The sequence below is a fragment of the Lepisosteus platostomus genome, chromosome 7 (assembly GCF_059453375.1).
Source record: "Lepisosteus platostomus isolate fLepPlt1 chromosome 7, fLepPlt1.hap1, whole genome shotgun sequence".
Taxonomy (NCBI): Eukaryota; Metazoa; Chordata; class Actinopteri; order Semionotiformes; family Lepisosteidae; genus Lepisosteus; species Lepisosteus platostomus.
In genome coordinates this window covers 61,867,179-61,881,759 of record NC_142617.1, presented here as the reverse complement: position 1 = coordinate 61,881,759, position 14,581 = coordinate 61,867,179, and positions in this window count along the sequence as shown.

The following is a 14,581-nucleotide window of genomic DNA, read 5'->3' as shown; positions in this document are numbered from 1 at the left end:
AACGATTAACCCTTTGAAACACAAGCCCACTCTTGCTGGGATCCAGACAGTTCATGCTAAGCAGTTCCTGTGCTTTTCAAGCGTCATTTACTACAAAAGAAAATGATGAGAGTTTTTTTTCTTTTCTGAGGTGCTAGGAGCTGTTTTATCATGTGATACACTGTGATCAGAGATCTGAGATGCATGAACACTGTTACTTTGCTTCATAATATTTATTCTGTGACACAGAGGCTGATGTGTGAACCTACATTTTAATTCATTATTTCTCTTGATTAAATCTCTATCTTTTATTTTTATAAATTTTTACATTTTGCAAAATGTAAGGTATACATTTTAAGCAAGGTAAAATCCCTTGCAGTTTCTCCTTCATTCCCTCCCTTTCTTTGCTTTCAAATCTGCTTTTAAAGCTGTTATCATACATGAGCATCTTCTAAGGTGGTTTGTAGACTGAATGAAAAATAATTGAAAATTCAAAAACTGTGAAAAGAAATTGCTTTTGCCATCTAAAATGACACACATTTCTATAAAGTTTTATATATTTAGAATATAAAAAGCACAATCATTTATTAATAGTTTTTCCAACGTTTTGAAATATTTTATTACAACCTAGTTTCCACTTAATTGAAAAATCTTTCATTACCACTACAGTCTAAATTATTTATACAGAGTATTTATCTTGAAGACATAAACCTTATTTAAATGGTAACTGCAAAAGCCACAGAAATTCTTTTGCACAATCCATCAATGTTATTACTACTTTCTCATTAGCATTTACTGTTACATTTCAAATGGTGACTCAGTGCAAATCAAAGATTTGTATTCGTTATTTACAGATGTAAAAGTTTTACTTTCAGAATTACTTCAATGATGTGTTTTGACTTTTTAATTTCTGTTTGCTATAGTGCTCATTGCGGTTAACCCTTTCCTTGCAATAAACAGACCAGTGACTGACTGAGTTAAATGATCTAGAAACAGGAGCATGTTTTACATTATTTTGAGAACAGGTGTAATCTGTTTTTGGTTTCTACACAATAATTGCCGTTCCAGTACCAAACTGGGTATAAAGTAACAACTTTAAAACTGCACAGCATTAAAGTGAACCACATATAAAGCAATCAAAAACATTTTGTTTCTGTGATGTGAAAATCATCAAATTTTAATGCAATGTTTTTTTGCAAAAATTTCAACTAGTGACCTAGTTGTCACTAATATCAGCAATTTTAACTATCAGAATATCAGACTATCTTAATGTTTAGCATTTAGAAATATTAAGATAATTTAAAATGCAGTATCTAACGTGAGTAACTTGCGGAGATGTTTGATGTTCGGCGCCTACTGCTGCTGAAAAGCTTTGAGTTGTTGAGAACAGCAAGAATTTTTCCTTTATAAAAAGTCAACACGGAGCTAAGAAAAGAAATTAGCGCAGGCAGCTTTGCCAAGATTAATCTAAGAGGATGGCGGCAAGTCTTTTGAGAGAAATTACAGTAGACAGCCTCAGCCTGTGTTTGTACTGTTTGCTGATTGATGGCAGACAGCATAACAAACAATCCATTTACTAACTCGCAACAACAAAATAATCTGCTCGTTTCTCAGCCTAACTGGAATGCCAATAGAATATTGACAAAATGTCAGCGTTCCCACATGAGCAGGGCCTGATCTCATTATGGCTCCATTTTTCTTCTTAAGGGGGTCAGCAGTACAGCATCTGGACAAGATGCTTTATTATTGTAAGTGATGTTCTTTAAGGCTTCCTGGCATTCCACATCGCAAAAGTCAACAGCTAACACTCACATGCTTTATTCAGGCACAGTGGTGTGTGTGCTTCTATAAGGAGCAGTCTGTTGTCGGTTCGGAAGAAACAGAGATTCAAAAAGATACGTGTCACATCTATAACATCCTGGCATGGGAAACTAAGTTAGTCAAAGGTTTGATGTGATAGATTAAGGGCTAAAACAAGTCTTGTACTTACTCTCCTTGAAACTTCCTGTTGCTTTACTTAAAAACATACATTGCATTCGTTTATTTTATATATTATTGTATTCAATTTTCCACTCATTTAAAAAGTATTTGAATCTCATTACTGAATGAATATTTTAAGACTAATTTTAAGAATAATGACATTTGCTATTTTAATGGATTTTAAGTCCTGTGATGGATTCAATATTCAATATTTTTGATTGCAGACGATGCATGTTTTGGTATGTTGGTTGACATAGCTCATAAAATCAGCTGTGGACAAAAAGTAAAACAAAGGCAGACATTTTACGTGGTAATGTGCAAAAGAAAACCCTAATCTTTTGTGTGTTCTTTAGAAAGTAGTAAAGCCCCAAGGAAAAAAAACAACATCAAATTGATTAATTTGAATGGGGGGAAGGTTGGTGCACAAAAATCTTACAGCTTTTTTTGGTGTACCAAAATTTCCAGAAGTCGTTTGAAATGCCAAAAAACAGTGCTGACCTGAAAAGAAGAAGGAACTGAGGAGACTGCTGCTGATGACCCATAGATGACCTTTTCCATGAGTATTCTGCTTGCTGCTCCAGAGAATTCTGGCTCCAGCTGACTCATTCTTCCATTGTTCTCCAGCTGCTACAAAAGAGGGAAGGGGTTATCAATGCTACAGTACCTCTGGCCAAATACTGCCTGTCTTTATTCTCTGGAAAATGTTTTTTGAAATGACTATTCTGCATCTCTGGCACTGAGAGGATCTCTAACAATTTGTGCTGGGATTTTGTAACATAGCTTCCAGCGAGAGATAAAAAATTACAAATTAAAGATCAAGGGTCTTCTTTTTTGTTTTGAAATACAGCTGCGTGACAGTGTAATGTAACACGAAAGAGTTTTATTGCTACAAATTCGCACAGTGGGTCTGTGACTATTGCTGTGCATAATTAACTGCGAATTAAATGTTCCCCTGAGTCAATCTGTCTGCTTTATTAACAAAGTAATGTTGTTATGGTATAATTCGCCATTTTGTTGTTGACCAAATTAGATAGAATTAGATAATACATAGTTTAAAAAAACAGAACATTATAATCTTATGAACATGATCTCAAAAGGCATGCAAGAATATTATACTTTTATGGAGTGATTTTGCTGAAAAACTTTATTCTTTTCAAGAGCATGTTTTTAATCATATTCTCGTGACCTTCTATACATTTGTTTGCTCAATGTGTATATATTTCCAGAACAATTCATTATACAGTATACTTGAAAGTTGTTGTTTCTTTTCACATTAACTTTCACATTTAAATAGGCTTTTCATACTATTCCTTATTTATCCTTCTTCTCTTTTTAAAACAAATTATTGCCCTTGCAATGACTTGATATGTTAATTGCTTTATTAAAACCTGTCTTCAGGAGATCACAGGGGGGAAAAAATGGTCACATTCATTTTATTTATGTTTCCGGTGATTGTCACTAAAATCAGTTATTAAATCAAAAGTGAGTCCTCTCTTCTGAACACCTTTTTTTTTTGCTGTCGTTTTCATACGGCATCCTGCAGTAAACTAGTCTAACTCCTGTCAGCCTGACACAGCCGTCGCTCCTGTCCGACTCTGACAAAAGGCACACGAGCATCTCTCCTCCCTCCCCTGACGGCCTGTGCGGGGTCAGCCTCGTGTGTGTGTCCTCCTGCCTCCGGCTCCAGCAGCTCCGTCTCAGCGACGCCGGCCGGGTCTCGCCAGTGCAGCTGCACCTCTCAGTCCCCAGGAGGAAGGGCAGCAGGCGACCGCGGCGAAATCTTCTGATCTTCCACACCATGCCTGCAAGCGCCCGGGCAGACAGTTGCCGAAAATGCTCCTCTTCTTCAGTTCACATCAGAGTGTGTATAATTGTACAGGAGGTTTTCATACCATGCCTTTGAGTAATGTTCTTCCACGTCTCCCCGGACGCAGGGAGGACATGCGAACTCCGAGCAGGCAGTACCCCAGGTCCAGAGCGGAGCCCAGGGCCACAGAGCTGCAAGGCGGCAATGCTCTCCACTGTGCCATCGTTCATCCTACAAAATATATCGTAAAAACATTGCAATTGAAACGAGTGCTTCAATAATACGAAGGAAGTATAATTACTGAAAGCAAAACATAATAAGTAAAAATAGCAAACCGGGTTGCAACAGGCTAAAGCTGAATGCTTATTAATAATGTCATTAAGCCCCATGTTATATTTTTGAGTGCAGTCATGTGCTGATCACAGTTCTGTCTTAGACTAGGGAAGAAAACCTCTAGCACTGTCTGTTAAGCGATAATACACTCCGACTGCAGCTTGTTTGCATTCAAAGAATGTATTTTATGGTCATAGTTACAATATATATAATTATATTTTGGCATAAATGAACAATAGGTTTATTCCATGCCATTCCATCCAAGAGAAGAAAGAATACACAATGTTTCAGCTGTGGAGCCTTCTTCGGGTATAAGCAAAGGACCCGAAACGTTGCATTTTCTGTCTTCTCTCTTCTCTTTTCAGCATGGAATAAACCTATTACTTGTTCCTTTGCAGCCTCCTCGTGCTGACGCAGCGACCCACCTGAACTACTTTTGCCAATAATCATTTATTGTTATAAAGTAACGTAGTGTATTTTTTTTTGTCAACTCCTTCCAAAAATTAGCCAAAGAAATTGGGCTAAATATAGATTTTGAGCAGTAAGGGTGGCATGGTGGCGCAAAGGTCAGCGGTGCCCTGGGTCCCGTTCCTGAGAGCTGTCTCGGTGGAGTTGGTACGCTCTCTGCAGGCTCACCTGGGCGTCCTCCCACAGTACACAGTCAGATTGGGAGGTTGACCCGCGTCTAGGAAAGCTGGCCCTGGTGCGAGTTTGTGCATGTTTGTGTCTAAGTGTGTCCTGGGACTGGCCTGCTGCTTGCTGAGCCCGGCTCCAACATGCCTCTTACCCTTGTTGGATAAAGGGTCAGAAGATGGATGGATGATGGATGGTGGAAGAGGGATGTTTTAGCAATAAAAGTAGAATAGTCAGATTTTGTAACGACTTTAACAGGTGCAGTGTATCGAAATTTACAACAGATGCACGGTCACATAATGAATAAGGGATGCTACATATTTGAATAATTTATCGTTGTTTTAGCTTTCTCTCTACTTATAATTTTATCTTTTTACATGTATCATTTGATATGCAGATACATTAATTTGAATTTTATTTGACTGAGCATATCTCATAAATATTAACAGAAAGTTTAAATACAATTATTATAATGGACTTACTTTTAATCAAACCTGCCTTTTCTTCCATCTGTGAGACTATTTACAAAGAAAATCAGTGAATTTGCAGAATCAAGCATGAGAAGGGGCATCTGAACGCATCATGTATATATATTTTATTCATCATATGTTTATTTGTAAAGCTTTTAATTCCTGTTTTTGTGATTAAAATGGATCAAAAAGGTCCATTAAGCAGGGAAATGTGGAAAATTTGACTCTTTCACATCTTAAAACTTGGTGTGTCTACCCATTGTTAATTCTGAATTTGAATATTCATCATTTGCATTTGTTGTGACATTTCAACACTGTTACTACTGTGCTAAAGAAGCTCTCCTGCCAAGTCTGTCTGCACAGGGAGCATTTTCTTTAACAGCTCTCAGACATTTCTGAAAGACAGAATGAATGGCTTTGTATAAGGCAGCCTCATTGCTTTTGACAAAATACCACAATTGCGAAAACCTTCAAAACCTTCCTGTTTGTAACTATTGAATTAAATTGCTGTTTGTTAGCTCTCGTGACAAAGTTGCAACAGTGTGCATATATAATCTTTCTATAACGTTATTTTTTTTTGAATGATCTGAGTTCTTTCCCTAAATGTATAAATACAATTGCTTTTATCCAGGGTCTCTCCATTTTTATGCTATGAATGTTTTTGAACGAAAATATTTTCATCATAGTTATTGTCATTTTTTACATAAAAAGGCAGACCTCTTTAAAATAGATACATATTTTATTTGAGAATTATGTAGGATGTGTTGAATTTGCACAACTTTTCATTTTAAAGTATTATTTTTTAATTTAATGTTTGGACTTGTCAGATTAGTGCTTTACTTGATTTAGAAACTTTCTCAACCTCATTTATAAGTAGTTTTTCATATAATTATCATCAACATCACTTTCCTCTTTGTCTTTTTCAACTTAGATTTTTTAGGTTCTTTTAATACCTGAACATTCCATTCTGCATTCTGAAGCAGAATCTTCTCAAATTTAATTTGGGAATGTAGACATTAATAGAAACCTGTTATTATGGTTTATAAAAATTATGAATACAACAATATATGTAAATATACAAATATTTCATTGCACTGCTGTTTTTAGAGGGCTTACTGACTCATAGAGTGCAATTAGCCTGCGTATTGTGATACCGTCTAGGGAAAGTTTAGCTTGGGGAAGGATCTTAAAGAAAGGTTTTGTTAAAAGGATTCTCCTTTCCCCCATTTCATTTGGTTACAGCGAAATTCTTATCACATACTAGTTCTGAGGTTGTCAGTTTTGTTTTCACATATTACTGATTTCGTTTGCTCTGTGATCGAGAAGAATACAGCTAACTGAAGAGACAATCAGTTTCTTATGGCTCATAATTTGCAGTGATGGAAAACAAAATATTTTGTTCTGCATCAATGTATTTTTAAAATTAAACTGTTTGAAGTGCAGCAGTGGCAGATATATGAGGAGTGCATCTTTCGCTGTTCTGTGTGAAAGTAGAATTCATTTATCCACGTAGCCATTCGCGATATCATCTTCACTCTATGTCAAAAGACACGCTGCATAACTTAATACATCAGTGCAAATTAAAATAAGAAATACAATGACATGCACATCAGCGCTTTTAATTGTCTTAATTCCATTAACATAAACATCCATTAACTGTAAACTACCCATTAAATAATTAATTTATAAAATGACAGTAGAAACAATACATCAGAAGTCATTTAAAACAACGTTGTAAGCAGAGCTTTTTCATGTGCCTTTACATTTTGCCTACACACTGATCATGTTTATGATTTTTTTCCTCTGCTCAAAGCCCTGTTTGGATATAAAATCTAAAATTCACTGAGATATGTTTTTGTGCTTTAGTCTTGCCTATTTGATAGATGTAATATAAAAGAGCAGTTGTCTAAAATATTGATATCATCAGTTTAGCATCTTGTAAGGTCTATTGTAAACTAATTGTATAGAAAGACAAACATATTACATCTTTTTCCTCCTAAACCCCACTCAGTTAAGAGAAAACTGACATTAAATAAAGTTATCTACCCGAAGCTAAACTGGGCTTACTTATCTGCAGAATACAGTACTCTCTTAAAGAGCTGTCAAGCAACCTAAATTATTAACCTTGTCATGTGCTGGGACTTGAAGCATAAATCTTTTATTAGTGATCAAGATCGAACACACTGGTAGATAATATTTACCGTAATACAACATTCTCCACATACTTTGAAAAGGCAAATGCATAACTTCCATCCCTGTAAAACTTTATATTATTAGTAGTATTATTATTAGATTAACATATGAACAGCTCAAAGCATTAGTGGAAAGATGTGCATTACTGAGAGTTTTAAAATATCGCATTTACATTTTGGGTGCTGAAAATGCATTTTTCCCCAACTCTGGTTTGTTTGAATACAAGACTTTTTGGGAAACCCTCAGGGTTCTCATCCATATTCAGCTCTGAGTTAAAGCTGTAAGGCAAGCCTCAAAAGGACAGTGATTCTCTTGGAAATAACCTTTTGGAAGGATCCTGCTATTAAAAAAACTATGTACAAAAAAATGTGCTACAGTATTCTGATGGAACCGTTCCAAAGAATCACTTAGTGTCGGTTTTCCAAAAAGCTTCCAAGAGGTGTGAAAGGCATTGATATCCAGAACATATGACCTTTGTTACAAGACAGTACTATAGCAGTGCCTTCATTCATTAATTGTTATAATAACATGCCACAGAATAGAAGCAGTTCTTTGAAGGATCAAAGTCAGATGGTGAGGGGTTTTAGCAACTGTGCTATCTATTGCAATTAACGATGAAAAACAACATCCAGATCTATATCATTATTTAGATATAATATGCTAAGCCAGCCTTGTTGTAATGCAAAAACAGTGTGCACACAACAGAACACAAATCCATTGCAATGTCAAGATTTCCACATTTTTAAGCTTTTTAAAAGCACATTAACAATAGGAACTAACATTTAAAAAAACAAAACAAACAACACATCTTACAGAACAAAATACAACTTGACATTTCTTGAACACATGTTGGTGGCAAGTTGGTATCAGCTGGTATCTGCTTCAACACCATGGCAGGGTAACTTGTTCCAGACACCCACAACCCATTGTGTAAAGACATGCCCATCCCCATTTTTGGTTTTAATTGTGCTTCCCTTTAGTTTCCAACTGTGTCCTCTGGTTCATTTGTGGCTATTGACCTTAATGAAGCGTCTAGAGAGAACCTCATCCTTTGAGAATTTTGAAGAGCTAAATCAGGTCCACTTTTAGTCTTTTCTAAAAAGGCTTACTTTTTTAGCCTGTAAAAGCAGGATATTCCTCTGAGCCCAGGTGTGAAGTTGTCCTGTTTGCTCTTCCTTGGATTGATTGTAGAGCAAGAACATTTTGAGTGATATGCTGACCAAAATCCAAGATGGTACCTAATATTCTAGATGAGATCTTCCTAGTGTGTATTAAAAAAATAGAATATCTTTCCCTGATATAAACTCTACACTTTTAACTTTATATTCCAGCTTTTGGGATTTACTTTTTACTTCTCTACTTTGTGTAGGACAAGACTGTCCATTCCTGGTCCTGGAGGGCTACTGTCTCTGCAGGTTTTCCAGGTCTCCTTAAAGCAGCAGCACCTGAAGAGCTGAGAGAGGCTGTTGAATTGGTCCAGTTAAGTAACCAGCTGGAACAGCTCCTTAAGAGCCAAGTTGGAATGAGGACCTGCAAACACACTGGACCAGAAAACAATGCAGGACCGGGATTTTGCCCAGCCCTGGTATAAATGATATGCAAGCCCCTCACCCGACAAAGAATGATCTCAGTCTCAGGGTTCTCAATGTATATTTCAAGATTAGCTTTTGCTACCTGCATGTCACCCCATCTTGGATTCTATCTAAATCTCAATCTTTTTGGATATACATTGCAGCTTCTGCAACATAATCATATATAAATAAAATAATATCTAAAATACATTAACATAATAAATGTGAATATCTCCATTAATTAAAACATCATGAAAGTAATTGATGATAAATTCACTGTCTGCTATAATAATTCATTATTTAAATATAAATTAGAATTTTTAATTTATTGACGTCTGATGAAACTTACAGAAACCAAGCAATGCAGCACAGGAGAAAGAATTAGAATGTGGATGCATAATTTTGTCCAACGATCTTGCAGACAATGTTTAAAAATAATTTCCAGAGGCGCGGTGGGGGGATTTTTCAGAGATGTTTGTCTTCATTAATTAACCATAATATTTGACCTTATATTCTTCTGATATACAATAGGTGTAAGTTGTGCATTTCTTCAGATGGTTTCAAAACGAAAGCCAAAATACCCTGCAGAAAAAACTTAGCTACTTAATTATTAACAATTTATTACTGAAACCTTTTCATCTAGAAATATGTTTCTTTTCTTTTTTGCAACACATGTTCAAGTCTTTTGCTGTACACTCGTTATTGCCTTGATAAAATCAGACTAGGCCTTTGAATTGGACATATTCAGATTCTGGACATTCCTGTTAATGGAAGAACACAAAAAGAAGTAATATTGAAACAAAGGGTTTGAAAATAATGCCACAGAGGCTCAATACTGTTGCGAAAACACATTTCATGCACTTAAACGTTCTGAATGAACTGATTATGAGAGTCAAAATCAATAATAACACCTATAGGAACTGGAAGATTCACACTAGCATTTACCTGGATCTCACAGAACTCATTTTAATTAAGGTTGCCAATATTTGACGGAATCACATCACAGTATTATTGTTTTTTTAAAAAGCTTTGAAAAGCTTGTATGTGACATTCTATTTGGGCATCGTATTAATGAGAGCTCTGGAATGGTTAGCAGAGGCATTGAATCCTGACTTTATCTGTTGATGAGAGTAGAAGTTTTGTGCTGTTCAGGTCTTTGGGCATTTCTCTGGCTCAGGCTTAGCATTATCACTCTTCTTAACAGCAGGATAGCGGCAAAGAGTTACCTGGAAACAGTCTCTGGCCATGTCCTTCCATTATGCAGTATCACCGCCCTGCTAGAGATGGATTACAACTTTCTGCACGAGTTACTGCCTCCCAGTCTGAAGAGCAGGAGGCAGCCCTCTCCCCTGGTCTGCCCACTCACCCGATCTGAATGTTATTTAACATCTACGGGACATCCCTGAGAATAGACTTGGCTGCAGAACTGTAGTCCCATCTTCCCCAAAGAAATTAAGAGTTGGTAATCTTTTAGGAATGCTCTGTAACCTTAGAAGATGATTTAAACCACCATATGCAATGTCGGGGCGCTTAGTTCTTGCTTGTACATACTGTCCCTGTGCATTTCTGACAAGTGCCATGGATGGGGTCTCCAATTTTATTCCAAGCCCTTGTACATGTCGGTGAAAAATTGACAAATGGCCATTATTATTGAAAGAAGGTTACTTTTAAGCACAGTACCAGGCAGTGAAATAGAATACTGACTGCTAAATCATTGTCAAGGAAACTAATGATAAGATATCATAGACGGGGAGCAAGATGCAAGATTGAGTGCAGTCTCTCATTCCTTAATCAAGCACCATTTCCCATTCGACATTCATCTTTACATATTCTGCTTTGGACTAAAGGAATTTATCAAAACATTTCCAAAAATGACATAACAGAGTTTATTTAAATTGTAAGTCATAGACTTTTTTGTTGAAGAGAATAATGGAAAAAAAAGTAGAATAAAGAACTGTGCTTTCTTGCTGTAGGCTCTTGATTTCAAATGCCACAAAATGTTTAAGCTATGTTGATTAAGCAGGAGACCTCACACAGTGTTTAACATGGGAAAATTGGCAAATGTTTTAATGTGAATTGCAATGATGTAATTATTTTTATTTAGTATTTACGCATCTTTTCTTTATACAAATTTAGCGCAAAAGCAGTCATTTATTGGCCTGTTGTCTGGCCTGTTGTCATTCTTTAGGGCAATTAAAACCGCTTCACGATCGTCCACTGTTATCTGTGGCCAATGACTAATGGTGTTGGTTGGAATGTGAGGGATTGTCCAGTCTGACAGATTCATAAGACCCCTCATGCAATAAAAGTTTCTAATACAAACATTTGTTTTCTCTGACTTGTAACATTCTGGAACAAATTTGATACATGTTGTATCAGATGGTTTACTTACCACTGTAGTGTCAAACAAATGACAAAGTTCAGGTGTCTGTGAAGCAGAAGTCTCTTTATTCATATACATATGGAAGTTCGGCTTGCAACCACCAGACTTAAAAAATAAGTAGCTGAAGATGGTCCTTTACACTTTAAAACAAAAAGAGTTACTATGACACATTTTAAACAAATGATAAGACAGCAACGAATGCCAATTAATTATATCTAAGTTGCAGACTAGACAACAGTTAGTTCGTTTCATATTCTGGGCGTACAGCCAGCTTACCAAATACATGCCCCTTATCTTACTGACCAAGGACAGGCAGCATCTTTATATGTATTTGAGCACAAAGCCTACGTTAAGCCACTAGACTGCATAGTTTGCAAAAAACTACAAAAACAAGAAAATGATATTATTATCTCACGTCCCGGGTGGCTCTCTTATCTTCTTCACCACTAATAACCAAATGGACTAAATGGGCCTATGTTCTTAGAGTTAACTTCAATAACCCCACTAACCTCTTTCTTAAAGTTCCTTCATTTTGCAGCTGTAACACTGCCTGCCCTTTCCTTGAAAACATTCTTTTTTATTAATAAAAGGAAGCCAATTCTTGTTTAATGTAAACAGCATTAGCTACAGTTGAAATGCAAATCTTTAACACCTGTTGTTCTAATTGTAAAAACACACAAGTCTCCATAACAAACAAAGGAGGATGCTGAGCATGCAAGGAGTGATGGTGGCATCTTGACAAGTCTTAAAGTAATTCCAAGAAGAACAAACAGCCTCAGGCATCCTGGCTTTACTGCTAAATTGGTAAGACTTGAACATCAAAGACGGTAGTGCAAGAAGGCCTGTTCACAGCTCTCCAAAGAAGAATTTGTAGTCAAGCAAAACATTCAGATTTAGTTTTATATTCCTTGCTGTCTTTACATATTGGTTTCTCCATTTCTTTCTTTTAAAATGGTGTTTCTGTGTGAATAGGAGATTGTCTAAGAAGTTATGTGCACAGTTGTACACTCTGCAGTGCTCAATTAGTAACAGATAAACCGTGCTCTGCTCTTGTAATCAGCCTATATAATTTTTCACATGCAGCACACTGAATGTGTGATTTATGTAATTCCACCTTTACCTGCTTTGCCCTTTAATTTAATCATTACAAACATCTTTAACCGTTTTACACTTTAGTACATCCCAATGTTTCATTTCAGAATATAATATATAGAATAAAAAAATGCCATAAAAGGCAGATTTGATTAATCAGTGCGATACAGAATTCTCCTGTGTGCTTAGAGAAAAGAACTATATAGCCTGGAGTAGTACTACATTCAATAAAGTGTTCATTAAAAAGAAAAAAAAACTTTCATAGAGGGTAAAATATTTTGTCCTGCAAGCTAGATGCAAAGGTACTGTACAGGCTACATGTTTCCTAGAAAGGATATCAAAGATCTAGCGCCTTTCCTGATAAAGTTCAGAGTTTATTTTATTTGGGTTAAGTCTCTCATGTGTCCCTGTGAGGTCTCATTGACTCATTGATGTTACTTTATACTGCAGCACTGAAAATCACTACCTGGGTTTGTGCCCCTAATGCACACTCATTAGTAATTCTTGCTGGTATGTATGAAACATATCTAGACGGTAACGTTTTGTTTCACAGTCGGCAAATTCAAAGCCTCCCGTTCCCCGTGCCAGAAGAAAACTGTTCTCTTTTCCCCAGTGTCTTTTGGCAGGGGCCTGTTCTTGAGGTAATGAGGGAATTTTCTCTGGACGCTGAGATTTCTGTTGTCTCCACATGACACCCCCACCTGGTGCCTCAGCCACTTTGTCAGTAAACTGGAAGAAAACATTCCCCTGGGCATAGCGAAGCAGGCACAGCTCCCAGAAGCTTTCACTTGAAACCATCCATACAAATGGCAGCATTCCACTATTAACTCCTTGTTCTGATGATAATTTGTTTTTTTTTTATATTTTTTTAATATTTAACATGCTCTTTTGTAATTAAATGCCATACCATAGTTTAAAATACATTTTAAATTGAATTTTACAAAAGTGTTCATTCGTGATATATTTTGATATGTGTGATTGATCACATAACCAGCTAGACCAGAATTCATTGAAATGATAAAAAAACATTCATTTTAGTATTATCAAATTAATTATTTAAAGATGGATTGGACACGTGCAATTTGTGTTTAACCGTTTTTAAGTACAATATAATTTTTGCCACAAGTCTAAATTTAATATAGTGAGCTTAATTATTAAATGTAGTTCAAGCATATAATCCTTAAACTGCAGAAAATAATATAAACTTTGAAGCTATGTTTATCAAGCTTTAGTTATAAACTGTTAACCAAAAAAGAAATGGGTTTATAACTGAAAATGTAAAACATAAGGGAAATTATTATTGAATTTAAACTTCTTTTGGGCCTTAATTACATAGACACAACATAAATGTTATTTTATTGAGGAGGCAAATATTCACAGTTTAATACCAATCTTCCCTTATTTTCACTTCCATACACATAATGCAAAATATCATTTTTTGTTCATTTGAAAAGTCTATGATATGGATAAATCAGTGGCTTACAAAACAACCTTCTGCTTAGCACGTGCTAAATAATGCAGATTTGTTGCCTGTCCCAGTCAAACAATTAATTGGCCAGCCAGTGCATCAGAAGAGCTGCCTAAATAACTTCGTCTAATTAAAGAAAACCTGTTGCTGACACAGTGACACGCTCTGTGTGGCACAAAGCCGAACATTGTCCTTTCTCTTGTGTGTGTGTCTCTCTCTCTGCATTGAGCTGGACTGGTAGTGTGGAAGGCAGTCCGAGGGGTGTGTGTTGGGGGGGGTAAGAGGTATTTGGAGGTTATGTGGGCACTGAGTTTACAGAAATCTCAAGGACAGATCATTCTCCCAGATTAAACAATATTCACTCTCTGTCAAACGCCCAGTTCCAAAACTGCAAAGCAGGAGGAAAACGAGCCCCTATTTAGACCTTGCTGTGCATGACAGGATAAAATACAAGACATTTCTGCCTGAAGGAACCTGTATAATGAAATAATCTTTAATCTTTGTCCCTTCCAGGCACTTTCAACACCTGTTATCCTTGATAGCATTGTGGGCAAAAACTGTGCACAGATTCATCTTAAGGCTGGTAATTATTCCGGCTAATTATTCATTTCGGTGCAGGGTGATTAAAAAATGCTCCTTCAGGTGCATCCCTGGCCACTTCTACTCCAGCTG